Here is a 14,668-nt window from a genome sequence, read left to right as displayed (position 1 = left end):
TCCAACGTTTAATTTGGCCAACAGTCAACTATTTTCATAAAGAATATATATATTTTTCAAAGTCAACTTTATTGTCAATCTTACTCAGTTTGTGTTTATAGACAGAGAGATCAAAAAGACGTTTAAATAAAATTATACAATTTACAGATATGTAATGTATACAAATATATATATCCTGGTGTGGTAGATAACAAGTGAATATAGAGTTACATACAGATCCATGTTACAGTAAAAGATGGAATAACTAAGAAGCACGCAGTATAATAATAATTATACGGTGGCGGTGGTGGCGAAGTCGATAGGGACTTGGCTTGGGAACTGGAAGGTCACCAGTTCAAGTCCCCGAAAGACCAAGTGCTACCGAGGTGTCCCTGAGCAAGGCACCGTTCCCCACACTGCTCCCCGGGCGCCGTTCAAAATGGCAGCACACTGCTCCTAACACTAGGATGGGTCAAATGCAGAGAAATAATTTCCCCATGAGGGATTAATAAAAGTTCATTTTACCTTAATCTTACATGCAACAATTAAATAACTGCTCAGCATCTCCACCACAATCCCAATCTGCTGTGTCCTGTTTTCCTCCCCTCTGCATAACACCCCATCACACATACGAAACACAACGCAGAGTCTGAGGGTGTTAAGAGTATGTATATTTAAATGTCCTCCTCTCTACTGGCCAACACAGGGAGCATATGCTGGGTGTAGAATCTTTCCAGGAGGAGGAGATTTCCATGCCATGCAGGGTCTTTGGGGATGGGGATGATGATCGCCTCCTTCGTGGTCCACACAACAAAGTAGCAGAGACTCCGGTCTGTGATGTGCAGCTGCCCTTGGACCTGGTGCCAGTATGGGTGATATATGACCCACCCTCCTCACGGAGACAGAAGGATGGTAACTGGACTGCCTCCGCGATGGTCATGTTCATGTCACCAAAATCCTTGAATCTACACACAGCAAATAAACTCAAATGACACAACGAGATGTAAAAGGAGATCACACATACAGTATAGACTATATAAAACTGTCCGCTTCAATCTGAAGAGCAACTAAAACAAAACACGGGAGTGTACCTTGTTCTTGTGAACACTAATGTAATCCACAGCACACACAGAGACCACGAAGTTCTTAAGGAGAAAACTAGTTACTAAAACAAAACACGTTAGTGTACCTTGTTCTTGTGAACACTAATGTAATCCACAGCATACACAGAGACCACGAAGTTCTTAAGGAGAAAACTAGTTACTAAAACAAAACACGTTAGCTAATGTTAGCTAGCTGACATTAACGTTACACATTGCACTCATATTACTCACCAACATCTTGTAAAGCCGGTCCCGCATGCTGGCTCTTACAGAACCGACTAACTCCCCTTTCGTGTATGTACAGCTCTCAACGTGTCCAGACTTGTAGTGATGTTCACCTCGTTTTATACTTTTATTCTCATTCTGAAAGAAACAGGTGAAATTTGCTAACGTGACGGCCGTCTTTGTGATGGTGACGCGTATTGTGCGAGACGAGAGACCTGTAGTTCACTGAGCGGTTTCACACAAAAAAATGTGTAACTTCACAGTTTTACGACACATTTTTTTTTTTTTGACTTGCAAAATATTCTTTTAAATTGACAAACATCATATGTGTCATTCGTGGCACAATTCAAACGGGATCAAAAGATAACCTTTCTCTCTCCATTGACTTCAATGTATAATTTTACGCTTCCGGGGTCCCATGGAGGCTCCCGGAAAGGGAGGGACTTCGCCTCTCTATAGTATTACCATGTCGTAAATCGTTGTGTATGCTGCTCTTGCTCTTTTGCACGTTTTGCATATCATGTATTTTGTTTTTGCTATGTTTGTAAAATGTAATTTTCTTAAATGTTTTATGTGAGGGACTGCGGATGGAAATGAGCTCAAAGCTACTGTAAATCTGGCACTGTTACGCTTGACACATTTTAATGTTTTAAGTGTTCATCACTGTGCATTTTCCCTGCCAAATAAACAATTAAATGAAAATGAAAATGAACAAGGCAAGTTTATTTATATAGCACCTTTCAACACAAGACAATTCAAGGTGCTTTACAAAAATGAAAGACATGCAGACAAAGGCTGAATGATAATAAAATAAACATTAAAAGAAAAAATACATGAATAAAAAGTTACAGTGCAGTTTAAGATATGAATAATTCAAACAGAAGTTCCACTTTACTGATGCCTTTCTTTAAGGTTTCTCCGAACATGAGCTGTGTACGCTTGTATGGCACATACGTGCCCCGAGCAGCATACACAGAGAAAATCAGCCAGGACAAAATCCCCACACATTGATTCCCTGGGGTTACTAGCCCCAAATGTTCATTAACCAAAAACGAAACACAACCGCTCAGTTTCAATTAAAAGCAGCGGCAAAAATAACAAAAAAATGTATCACATTCTTCAATGCCACTTCATGTTGGATGTAATCTTTCTTCTTGAGTGCACAGCTCTTAAAAAAAACGTTCAGACTTGAATTTTATAGCCCAAATGTAATCAACTTTTTCCCATTATGTAGTATAATATGTTTTCCTCCTCCAACAAACCAAAGAGATAATCCAAACTTGATACAAAGTCCAGAAAAAAACTGTCAAATTAAAGTTAGTAAAACAGCAGGAATCAGAATATGTTATCTTTTAAAAGAAAGACATGGTTGATGACTTCAGTTCAGAATCTGGGTCTGTACCGAAACGGCATGTCTTCTAGGGGATGATTTATTCCGAAGCCCTTTCGATTCAGGTCAGTATCAGGTACTTCGTCATGAGGATTCTTCAGCTCAATCTCATAGTAGACCAACATCAGGAAAATAAGCTGTTTCAGCTCATTGTTGGCAAAGAACCTCTCAGGACACATGGATACTCCCGCACCCCAGGGCATGTTGTAATACTTCACCTTCTTCCCCGCTTTGTAAAAGTCAGTTTTCTTGCTCCCATCTGGATTAAAAAAACGTCATATTTGAATGAATGTGGGTCAGGGTGGATCTCAGGGTCAGTTTGGAGGACCATGTAAGGAAAGAGGGCCAATCTGTCGCCCTTGCGGACTAAACATTTACAACCATCAGCCATGTTAAGCATCATATCCTGGTTCACTGCTCTAATGAGGGTGGGTGTAGCGGTGAGACGAAGGGTCTCATCCACAACACTTCAAGATTGGCATTTTCTTCAGCATTTCACAGGTCAAGTCAATCAAAGGGCCACCATGAAGTACTTTCTGGCCAGATTCCTTTAGAACCTTACCTACCTCCCCCTTCACAGCCGCCATGGCTTCAGGGTGCTTCATGATGAAGAGGAGTAGCCAGAATGCAGTAGGCCCTGTGTTGGCTTGGGAAACCCAAAGAAGCACAAGCATCAACCTGTCTACCATTGACTCATTTATACCCATCTCCATTATGGCCTGATGTATGTCACACACCCACTTGCTGACGTTGTCTCTTGTCTTCAACTTTTGTATTGACTCATTCCAAAAAAATGCCCTGACCGTCTCTGCCTCCCTTTTCTTAAGGCCTCCAAAAGCAAAATTGGGGATAAAGCGATCAAATGTACAGAACTTGTAATATAAGGCTTCTGATTCACTAATGTCTTTTTCTTTGTCTTTCTCTAGACTTCCTTCAGACCGGTGTGACACATTGCCAAAAAGGGATAAGTAGCCAGCCCTAAAAATAATATTGTAGCTGTAATTATACAGATTGTCTTCTATCCAGGTCTTTTGAACTGAAGATGAAACAACGTTCTTCAACAACAAGCTCTGCAGAGTAGTCATCATCGAGAGTGTCAACATCTCCAGCCCAGGCCCCATTAGGTGATTGTGGCTGGACTTTGTGATCATTTGGCGCTCATTCCCAGAAGATTTGTAACCAAAGAGTTGGTGCACCAGCTGAATGGCATACTTGGTGAAGTCAAGTTTTTCTCGGCTCTCCTTAACGAATGCACCAAAAATGAAAGGGTTCATAAGGAATGTGATGAAGTAGCCTCCCAACTGTACTGCGAATACATTGCCATGTTTTTGCCTCATTCTTTCTAGGAACTTCATTTTGTCCTTGCGATACTCTAAACCAGGGGTACTCAAATACAAATCTTAAAGGTCCAAAGAAAATGTTCAATAAGACAAAGGTCTGTTTACTACGGTCATTCAAACAATTGCAACAAGATTCTTAACACGAGGTTGCAAAAACAAAAAGTCTCTGTATGCAGCAGTTTTCATTGTTATTGTGTTTGTGCTTGATCCCTCAGAGTCGCAGTGTAAGAGCTGCACAGTTATGAATAAAGGCAGCTGCACCTTCTTTCATTCGGCATTCACATTATTGCTTTATAAATGTCTTGCCCCCTTGTGTGTCCACTGAGGTTCGTCAGGCCCTATACATCTTCAACAAACTCCCCCTTTGCCTCATCATAAAAACTCACAAACACCAGCAACTGAGCATTGTCAGCGGTGTCAGTAGACTCATCCACAGCTAAGGAAATGCACTGTGCATTTTCTATTCCATCACAAAGCTGATTAATCAAATCACCAGCCAGTATGTATGTTCTTCTGGTTGCTGTGGAATCTGAGAGGGGGATTTGCTTGATTTGACCTGTTATTTCCTCTTTTTGTTTGCCTTCAAACATGGTCTCCATCACTTCAGTCATGCATTATTTTATACTTCAGTTATTATCCAGTGGAATCTCCTTAACTACTGGCCTAGTTAAATCAAAGTGGTTACTTTTTTTGGCTGGGCAGTGTAGTTTTACAAACCGTCTTATTTGACTTTCTCAGGACTTAAACAGTTTTTTGGGGGCAGACCCCCTCAAAGAACAAAATATATTTACACACGTAAGGTAAGGTCATCATCGTAACAGTTTTGTATGCTCATCCGAGCATCAAGTTGACATGTCTATTACAGCTGAATGTGGCGATTACCATCTTGTTCAGCAAAACGCCTCACTTTGATTCAATGCTGAGTACAGCCGCAAATACCTCATTCCTTCAGTACTTGGGTCCGAATGCTTCTCGTTTTGCCACGTCCCGTTCAAATGAAATCGCGCCAATCATATTTCCACGCTCGCGCCAGGGCCGGGGTTACAAGACGTGCGTCTTGTGCTGCATTCACTTGCAGCACAACTTTCTCTCATAAATGTCCGATGAGCCACAACTTTTCTTTCAAAACAAAGCTGCCAAGTGGGGTGGCAACTGGTAGGTGAAACTAGGCTACTAGCTACAGTACAGATGCAACTAGATGAGCTGTTAACTCTCGCTCTGACTTTCTTTTTTTAAAACTCTTGCTCTGACTCAGACAGGTTGAAAGAGACGAGACACGCATTTTCCCACCGAAGGCCCGCCCTACTGTGGCTCTGATTCGCAGACTGTTGGTGGAGGAAAAAAACGCTGACTGTGATTGGACCAATGCGTTGACAGACACACACAGACAGTGGAACAGTCGGACATGCAGAGCGCTGTTTACAGTGGACATAGCGGAGCATTTTGACTCGTTGCGTTGTGGCGATGTATCTCAGATAACACTGAAGAAACACACTCCTCAATGTCAGTTTCGGTAATTTAATGACAAAGATGACGACACCCTGAAACAGAGCAATGCAGCAAGATAAGCTGACAAAGTACTACATCCATGCATGTCATGACCAATACACATATATTCAACGACACAGAGTATAGACACACCAAACAATAGTGGAAACAATCTTACATGAATGAGTGGATGAACGTCTCAACTCGAGGCGGAGTGAATGACCAATGTTTGAACTAAAATGGCCGCTCGGCATTACCGGGTCAGAGCACGGCATATCCGGACAGCGACAGCAGTGACGCTGCCCTCTAGTGGCCGGTGATAAACTCTTCAAACACAGATACATATGAAAAGTATGATTTGCTCCGAGTCCAGAGACAGTTGTGGTTCGGTCCGGATCCGGACCAGAGTCCGGACTTTGAGGATGTCTGCTCTAAACCATGACCCAGCCAGGGGATGATCCCCTTAAAGGCGGTTCTCCTGGTTGCCGCTGTCGTAACCAGAGATGGGGTCGTTACTAAAAAAAAGTAATATATTACATATTACTTTAAAAAAAAAAAATAATATATTACACTACTTCGTTACTCTCTACATAAAGTAACTCGTTACTTTACTCGCAGGACCGGCCCGCCCCTCCCTGCAGGCAGATCACACAGACTGCTAAAGTTTCAAATGTTCTCTTTAGTTCAGTTTCCATTGTCGCATAAGACTGATCCAATTCCTGAATGTTTTCCTATCTGACCGTGGCTGTCCTCTGTCTCCTGCTATCTGTATATTTTGCGCAGTCTATCTCTGCTCACGCTGTTGCGTCGGCGTGTTCTCCTGCGTGTTGACCATGTGTTGCACTGGAACCAGACACCGCAAAGACTTCAGCCGAGCACGTACGAACTGTGCATAACTCTCCTTACCAGCAGGCGGCGGTAGTGTGTATTCGTCATTCAAAACAGGCAACAACCGGAAAACAGAGAAGAAGAACAGACTAGTCACTACGTGATATAAACAAACAACAAATAGCTGTGCGTTAGCTTCACATTAGCATGTGTTCTCTGCAGGTGTTTGATTATGACTGATTTTAGTAAGTAACAAAGTAACGCGTGTCGGGGCAATGTTAGTAACTGTGAGATGTGATTACTGAATTATAAAAGTAGCGCGTTACACTACTCCTACCGACAAAAGTAATATTATTACAGTAACGCAGTTACTTTGTAACGCGTTACACCCAACTCTGGTCGTAACCCCCCCCAGAAGGTACAGGCCTCCAATCAGAAAGGCAAGGAGGCCAAGAAGAATTGGTAGCAACAAAGTCATGATGGATTTCTCTTACTACCGCAGAGTGATATGGGGTTTTAGTCCGTGTCCTGCATGATATAAATACTTTTGCTCCTCCTTTCCTCACTGAGTGAATGAAACACATAACCATCAGATTTAGAAAATATTTAAACTGTAAACTGCTCGACCTGCTTCCTCCATGCACTGACTCCGGATCAGCAGATGATTCACTTGATAGTCAACAGTTGATCATATAGTATTATGACAAACCTTTATTGTTTCGAGTGTCTTTGTTATGTACTTGAGGAACCATCCACTAAAGTGTTTTTTTAAATTGGTCGTGGTTATTTTAAGAACCAGAAAAACATTACAAAAGAGATATACTATGTTGCTTCAGCTTCCGAATGTTTAATTCATCCAAACAAGATATGGCCCTGTATATCAGAGAGAGAGAGAGAGAGAGAGAGAGAGAGAGAGAGAGAGAGAGAGAGAGAGAGAAAGAGAGAGAGAGAGAGAGAGAGAGAGAGAGAGAGAGAGAGAGAGAGAGAGAGAGAGAGAAAGAGAGAGAGACCAAAGGTGTTGGATTGTGGCATTATCAATGAAAAGGTTTCCGCACCAAAAATCTGTCAAATTCCTGGCCTTGGCTGCTAAAATGAATAGTACCCTTAACTTGTCAACACTTTTCCCCTCATATCATCTACTTTATTTCCCTACTGTTCTGTTACAAACAAGAAACACCTCACAGGAAATATAATCCATGTAGTCCAAGGTTGGATTTCAATTCAATGCAGTAAAGTCAGCATGTTGCACTGATGAAAACAGAATTGGTGTGGAGAAAAAAACAGTATACTCAAATTATATTGATATTATATCTGGGTAAATGACCCCAGATTGGTGTATTGTTTAAGGAAATAACTGAAAATAAAGGCACAAGCGACTGTAATTCTAAAAAAAGAAAAAGAGCATTTGTGATAAAGTCATAACACACTCCAGAAATGTCAACCAAGACATTGCAGTCTTGCTTGTCCTTTTGCAAAAGCAGCCTACTTTGAGTAAAGGCTGCTAAAACTATCTCAGATTCCCTTTCAAAGGGTTAGTCAGGGTTAAACTTCAGCACCAATGTGATCATGTTCAGCCAGAATGAGAGCAGATAAGGAATCCTCAAGGACAGTTGTTTCAGAATGAGCCATTTGAAGGTATTGATTTTTCCCTCCTTCGCACGAGTCAGTGCTCATTTGAATGACCTTGCTCTGCCGTTAATATTAACATCCAAGCAGGGCATACACCAATACACGTATAAACACCTTTATAAGAAATTAAGCCTCCTGTGGCTGCATTCCCCAAAATGTTTGTGTCATGGCTCATGTGTGGGTTGAGGAGAGAGGACAAGAAAGTCATTGTTTAGTCTATTTTCAATCAGTAGCACTTTAGACAGCACACGGGTTAATGTAACAATGACATGTTAAAAAAAGGCAAGAAAATATATGTTTTCAAAAAGTAGTTCCATACTGCCTTTCTTTTATCACCCCTTCCTCCTGACTAATCCCTTGACCTTTCTTCACCTTTATTTCTTATTCCTCACACAGCGTATGTTGATATCTCTCTCAGCCTGCCATTATTATGGCACAGTGAACGGATACTGTAGGTGGTATCTTTGTAATAAATTATAGCATAGGGCACTTCAGTATAAGTGTAAAATGCCTTGCAGTACCAGGGTAAAATCTATATTTCTGGCATGGTTGTCTCCAGTGAAAAATAGGCTGCATACCCATTGGTGCCACATTTCCTCCATTCGGCTACATTTGTCATGCACATTGCAGCAGGTAATGTGGTCTTGCAAGGCCAGACATATAAATGTGTGCGTTTATATGCACATCTTGAGTCAACTGGGGGGGGGGGGGGGGGGGGGGGTTAGCTGGGAACAATAAAAGTGAAATGTATGCACATACATCAATACAACACACCGTGAAAGAGGTGCTCAAATTATGAATGGAGCAAATACATCCACAACAACAGATTTAAAGGATAGGTTCTGTGAGAAAATTGAAGTAACTTGATACCGCGAAAAGTTTAATACAGCGTATTTTTGGTATATTCATTTTAATGTCCCCTGATATATAGGAAGTGTGTTTTTATATATTCATGTGTGTCCTTAAATACTATGTATTTAATAGTAGCAGTTTATATGAACAAAAAGCTGGAGAGATGAGAAGTGAAAACTTCCCTGTCAGGAGAAGTGGAGGGGACAGAGAGGAAATATCCTTATATAGACATATGCTATAGACAGCAGAGAGTAGAATGTGTGTGTATGCATTGCAGGAGCCATAGGCTGTATAATAACTGCTCAGTTATACTGGTGCTTGTGTTTTTATTTCTTTCTTTCTGTTTCATTCTTTCATGTTGTGCGTACCTCACCGTACCTACAGGGTAACTTGGAGAGGGTCCGAGTCCGACCCTTGTCAATTAACTACAGGGGTCCCTCAGGGCTCTGTTCTTGATCCCCTCCTCTTCTCCCTGTACACAAACTCGCTCGGATCTGTCATTAGCCCGCATGGTTTTTCATACCACTGCTACACTGACGACACCCAATTAATTCTGTCCTTTCCCCGCTCAGAGACCCAGGTCGTCGCACGCATCTCTGCTTGTTTAGCTGACATCTCTCAGTGGATGTCCGCTCATCATCTCAAGCTCAACCTTGACAAAACTGAACTGCTTTTCCTTCCGGGAAAAGATTGTCCCACTCTTGACCTGACTATCAACATCGGCACCTCTGTTGTTTCCCCGACCCAGACTGCAAGGAATCTGGGTGTGATCCTAGATAACAACCTGTCCTTCACTGCAAACATCGCTGCTACAACCCGCTGCTGCAGATACACGCTTTACAACATCAGGAAGATATGTCCCCAGCTGACCCAGAAAGCGACGCAGGTTCTGGTCCAGGCTCTCGTCACCTCACGCCTAGACTACTGCAACTCCCTCCTGGCTGGTCTACCTGCATGTGCCATCCGACCTCTGCAGCTCATTCAGAATGCAGCGGCTCGTCTGGTCTTCAACCTTCCTAAATTTTCCCACACCACGCCGCTCCTCCGCTCCCTTCATTGGCTTCCGGTAACTGCTAGAATTCACTTCAAGACACTGGTACTTGCGTACCATGCTGCGAATGGATCTGGCCCTTCCTACATCCAGGACATGGTTAAACTGTACACCCCAGCGCGTGCTCTACGCTCTGCATTAGCCAAACGACTCGCTGCACCCTCGCTGCGAGGGGGACCCAAGTTCCCATCAGCAAAAACACGTGGGTTTGCTATCCTGGCTCCAAAATGGTGGAATGAGCTCCCCATTGACATCAGGACGGCAGAAAGCTTACACACCTTCCGGCGCAGACTGAAAACTCATCTCTTTCGACTCCACCTCGAGCAATAGAATTACTAACAAAGAACTGCTAACAGAGCACTTATATACTAATAAAGGACTGGCTTATCTATAGCCAGTTGAGTAGCACTTGAAATACTTGGCTCTATGAAACCTGATGTACTTATATGATTCTGTTTTCTTCAAGGTTGTGTCTTCCTGGTCGAATGTACTTATTGTAAGTCGCTTTGGATAAAAGCGTCAGCTAAATGCAATGTAATGTAATGTACTAAATTGCCACAACATTGTGAAGTATAGGGCTGCAACAAACGACTAATTTGATAGTCGATTAATCTATCGATTAATGAAACGATTAATCGATTATTCGGACTATTATGCCTTGCACAATTTCTCAAACGCTCTTATTTAGCCATCAACTTTTAGATTTAGCTTGAGGTTGTTTTAGGCATGTGGAAACTAACAATGAAGACAATAAAGATGAATACTTGATTAAAAAATACATATTATTAAATTAATTAAACAAATTGTTTATAAAATGAACATTGCTTTTCATTTAAATTAAATAAATAATATTTCACATCAAAAGAAACAACAGTGTTTTAGCAAATAATAAATAATGTGAAAACAGAATTGTAAACAGAATAGCTGAAACTTTAACAAACTAACTAATTCAGTTACCTCAAATCATTACCCCATGTTTATATAATGTAGTTAACTCCGTGTGTTGCTGCTAGCATACATAACACCTGACGTGGAAACGTTACTCGTGGATGGGGCTACAGAGCTACTAGAAAGACAGTGGAACCCGGTGCATTCCTCCGTCTGAATGTGGAGCACTTTTGCTAAATGTTTAGACAAATTGCTCGTGTTACCGCCCTTACATGCTAAACTCTTATTGCACTTTTGGCAACGAGCAACAAGATGGGTAAAGTTTAACCACACCTCGGAGCGGCGTTCTCTCCGCCACCTCCGCAGTGTGTTGCTACATGTAGCAGCCGCGTGTGTGTAAACGGCCCCGCCCCCTCCCACACAGACCAGGGAGAGAGATCTCGTCTGATCGAAAATACATCATAGACGCATTTGTTTGTCTTTTTACATATTATAAACGAGCTGGCCACACTAAGACTGCGATATAATGTTTTTGTATCAATAATACATGACATATATTTTTTAAATGTCTCCAGTACCAATAACGTTGTAGCTTAACGGCGCGTAAAACGCACGTGATGACGTCACCAACGAATCGACGACTGAATTAGTTGGCAACTAATTTGGTAATCGATTTTAATCGATTAGTTGTTGCACCCCGAGTGAAGTAGTTGGCTTAAATGTGCTTAATTGTGTGAAATAAGGAGCAGGTTTGCATGACAGGAGACTAAAGATGTGGGGAAAAGAGACATTCTTATCTAAACACAGCTTGTCAAGTAGCTGGAACGATAAATGTCTAAAAATATATGTGTATGTTTAATTACTTTGTATCAATAATAGCAGTCTGTTAAAGAGAAGCTGGAAATATGATAAGTGAAAATGAGTGTGCGTTAGAAGTGGAGATGTGACAGAGGGAATGTCCTTATTTGGAGACAGATCAGATCTCTGGAATATAGCAAGGAGAAATGAGTGTGCGTGACACATCCTAAGGAAAAATGAGTGTGCGTTCTCTATAGATGTTGATATTCTACTATTTCACTGCTTGAGAGCAGAGGTAATGTTTTCCTCGTTATTATTGATATTAAAGTAACGTACATATATTGCTTGTATTAGTCAACTATAACAACTATACCAAAAGTATGTGAAACTGTGTGTACATTGAACTAAGGGGAGAGGGGGCCACAGAGAGGGAAGGTTCGTGCGGGACACCCAATGCGTCTGTTTTACCTTAAATGGTAAAAGACTCTTCCTCGGCTGGCTCGCGCTGATGCGCAACGACACGCCATCGTTTTGCATCTCCCAATGAGATGACCTGAAAGGAGGAGCATCTGACCCAGCTCCTCCTGTTTTGTTTTTGTATGTAAGCCTGTTCTGTCTTTGGTTCATTCTCTCTTCCTCCTGCTGACAAGACAAGTAAGTAGATCTCCCGGCGGGAGGAACCAGGGCCGGAGTAATCCGGATTACTTCGTGATGTTGTGTTATTGTATCTTTTGCCATTAAATCAGCATATTTGTTATAACTTTACCCTGGTTGCTTTGAATTCTTCCTCTGTTAATCTGACCCATTCACAAAAGGACGCGCGGAGGCAGAGGGGGGAGCCTCAGAGCCCCCGCCAGAGTGTGACTTCTGCTCCAAAGGTTCACAGTTTCTCAAGTCTCAAAGCAATCAGATGTCAAGTGTAACAGCATTCAGCGAAAAAAAAACGTCTCTAACGCACACATCATTTGAGGCTACAACTTTTGATTTGGACTAAAGAAGTAGCAGTGGCGGCCGGCCCATAGGGGCGCTAGGGGCGCCGCCCCACCTCTTCCCACATACAAAAAAAAATATTAAAAAAAAAATGTAATTAAAAAAAATATATATATTTTATATTTTTATTTTTAATGAACAAGGTAAATATCATACAATTGGTATCACTAAAATGTATAATCTACAATAAAATCTCGTTTAAAATTGTGTTACGATGTCTAAAGTTACTGATAAGTCACATGTTTCCTGCCTAGCCTTGCCCATGGCATTAGTTTATCATTACCGGGCGGAGCCCCCGAGCCAAACAGCAGCAACCAGCACGTTGCAAAAGTCTCAATAGTAAACTGTGCCGCCAACATAATTTCAGCCAATCAGCGCCATCAAATATTTTGGTCACGAGGGCGCTCACGTTGGAGCCCACGTTGCTTACGTGAGTTGTTGTTTAGACTCGTGAGTGACCAAGGTGACGCAGTAGTTGGATGAGAATGGTGTGCAGGTGGAGTCGGCGGACCTCGGTCCACACCCAATTTCGTGCAAGAGCTACTCTCCAATACTTTCGAAAGGAGAAGTTTGGGAGATAAATTGATACTTAAAGACCTTGTACCGGACCAACCCGATTTGTATATATCACAGCAAGCTCGTGAAAAAGACAACGTATCAACAAGGCTTCTCACATGGCTAGCTGGATGCAAACGATGCAAACAGGTAAATGCTATCTTTTGTTTCCCATGCTTGCTCTTCAAACAGCCGGGGACAGATACGATCTGTTCAGAAACTAGACAAAAGTTAAACAAGTACAAACCACAGACTCAGTGGCGGCTGGTGGAAAATATGTTTGGTGGGGCTGTTGATATAGTGAGTAAAACAGTTTTTTTTGGGAGAAATGACCCCTTAAATTAGGACTTCTGGTTTTGTAATGGCGCATTTCCAGTGCAGCACGGAGTTCGCTTTAATGCTGCGTTCAGACCGGACGCGATGCGAATATTCGCTTCGCTCTAAACGCTCCTATCGCATCGCTCTAGTCGCTCGAGTTTAACCGCGGCTACCAGCTGTGTTTACTCGCATCATTCAAACAAGACGCGCTGGCTCGGGAGCTACAACTACAACAAAATGAACATATTTTACCGTGATTAACTTGTAATACACGTTTCTAAATGATGCCGACGTAACAACATACTGATACCGGTTAGTAAAAACCATGAATTAATGCTTTGACAAGTTTGCAGACAGACGGCAGGCGAAAAACCTTTTAGAATGCTTGTTTTCTGAATGGAGCTTGGCTAAGCTAAGGTTATATCCGACCGTCCACACTCACAACAACGGCCTATACAGACATAAATAAACCAGCGACTGTATTCTCCATGACACAGACAGGGTATCTTCTAATGTGTTTTTAAACGAGTAGTTTAATATGTTTAATTGTCCCTCCTTATAGTGCAGATTGGACCACAGCAAGACCCGTAAATCCAAGCAGATAACATTAAAGTTGTGTCTCTACTGGAACTGTACTGGATCACAAAACACATTAAGGAAAGTGGCAACCAGGCAGCCAAAAAAAAAGAAGCAAACTAAGTACACTTAATGGGGAACAAATAAGAAAGTGGGAACAGGTGAGCAGATGGGTGGGGCTATCAGGTGATGAACAGGGGTTATCTAAGGTCAGGAGGAAGTGGTGTCTGAAATGAAAATGTCTGTGGAAAAACAATTTGTACCAAAAGGACTGGGTACATATATACAAAACATGTCTTTGCTTAAAATACCAAACAGATCACCCATTGTAGCCATGCCTCATTCTGCTCATACCCCTCTTTTGCAGCCCTGTTAGAGAAACGAGGATTTTGGGTCCTTAGCTTGAAAAAATAAAAAAAGAGGAGGCGGAGCTAATGCCTGATCAGAATTATACCGGAGATAAAGTAAAATTCTGCTGTGATAAAATGCCATCCTGTTTAAACCACGTCAAGGATTATTTCTGAAATAGTATGGAGCTCAAATGCTTTTTCTCTTGCAGGTTTATCACAAGGTGAGTTCCTTTTTTTTATTTCCTGCTTTTTAAACATGTGCTCTACAGTACAGGTTAGCTCTGAGTGTTAGCGAGACTTGCTAATGT

The 14,668-nt window shown here is 41.9% G+C and overlaps 1 pseudogene; it reads right to left on the bottom strand.

Annotated features, from left to right (window-relative positions):
* Positions 1 to 2,690: 2,690 nt before the first annotated feature.
* Positions 2,691 to 4,061, bottom strand: LOC117458613 (5-beta-cholestane-3-alpha,7-alpha-diol 12-alpha-hydroxylase-like; annotated as a pseudogene).
* Positions 4,062 to 14,668: the final 10,607 nt, after the last annotated feature.

Source organism: Pseudochaenichthys georgianus, chromosome 14, assembly GCF_902827115.2.
Source record: "Pseudochaenichthys georgianus chromosome 14, fPseGeo1.2, whole genome shotgun sequence".
NCBI lineage: Eukaryota > Metazoa > Chordata > Actinopteri > Perciformes > Channichthyidae > Pseudochaenichthys > Pseudochaenichthys georgianus.
Note: the sequence above shows the minus strand (reverse complement) of the source record. Positions and strands in the feature narration are given on the sequence as shown.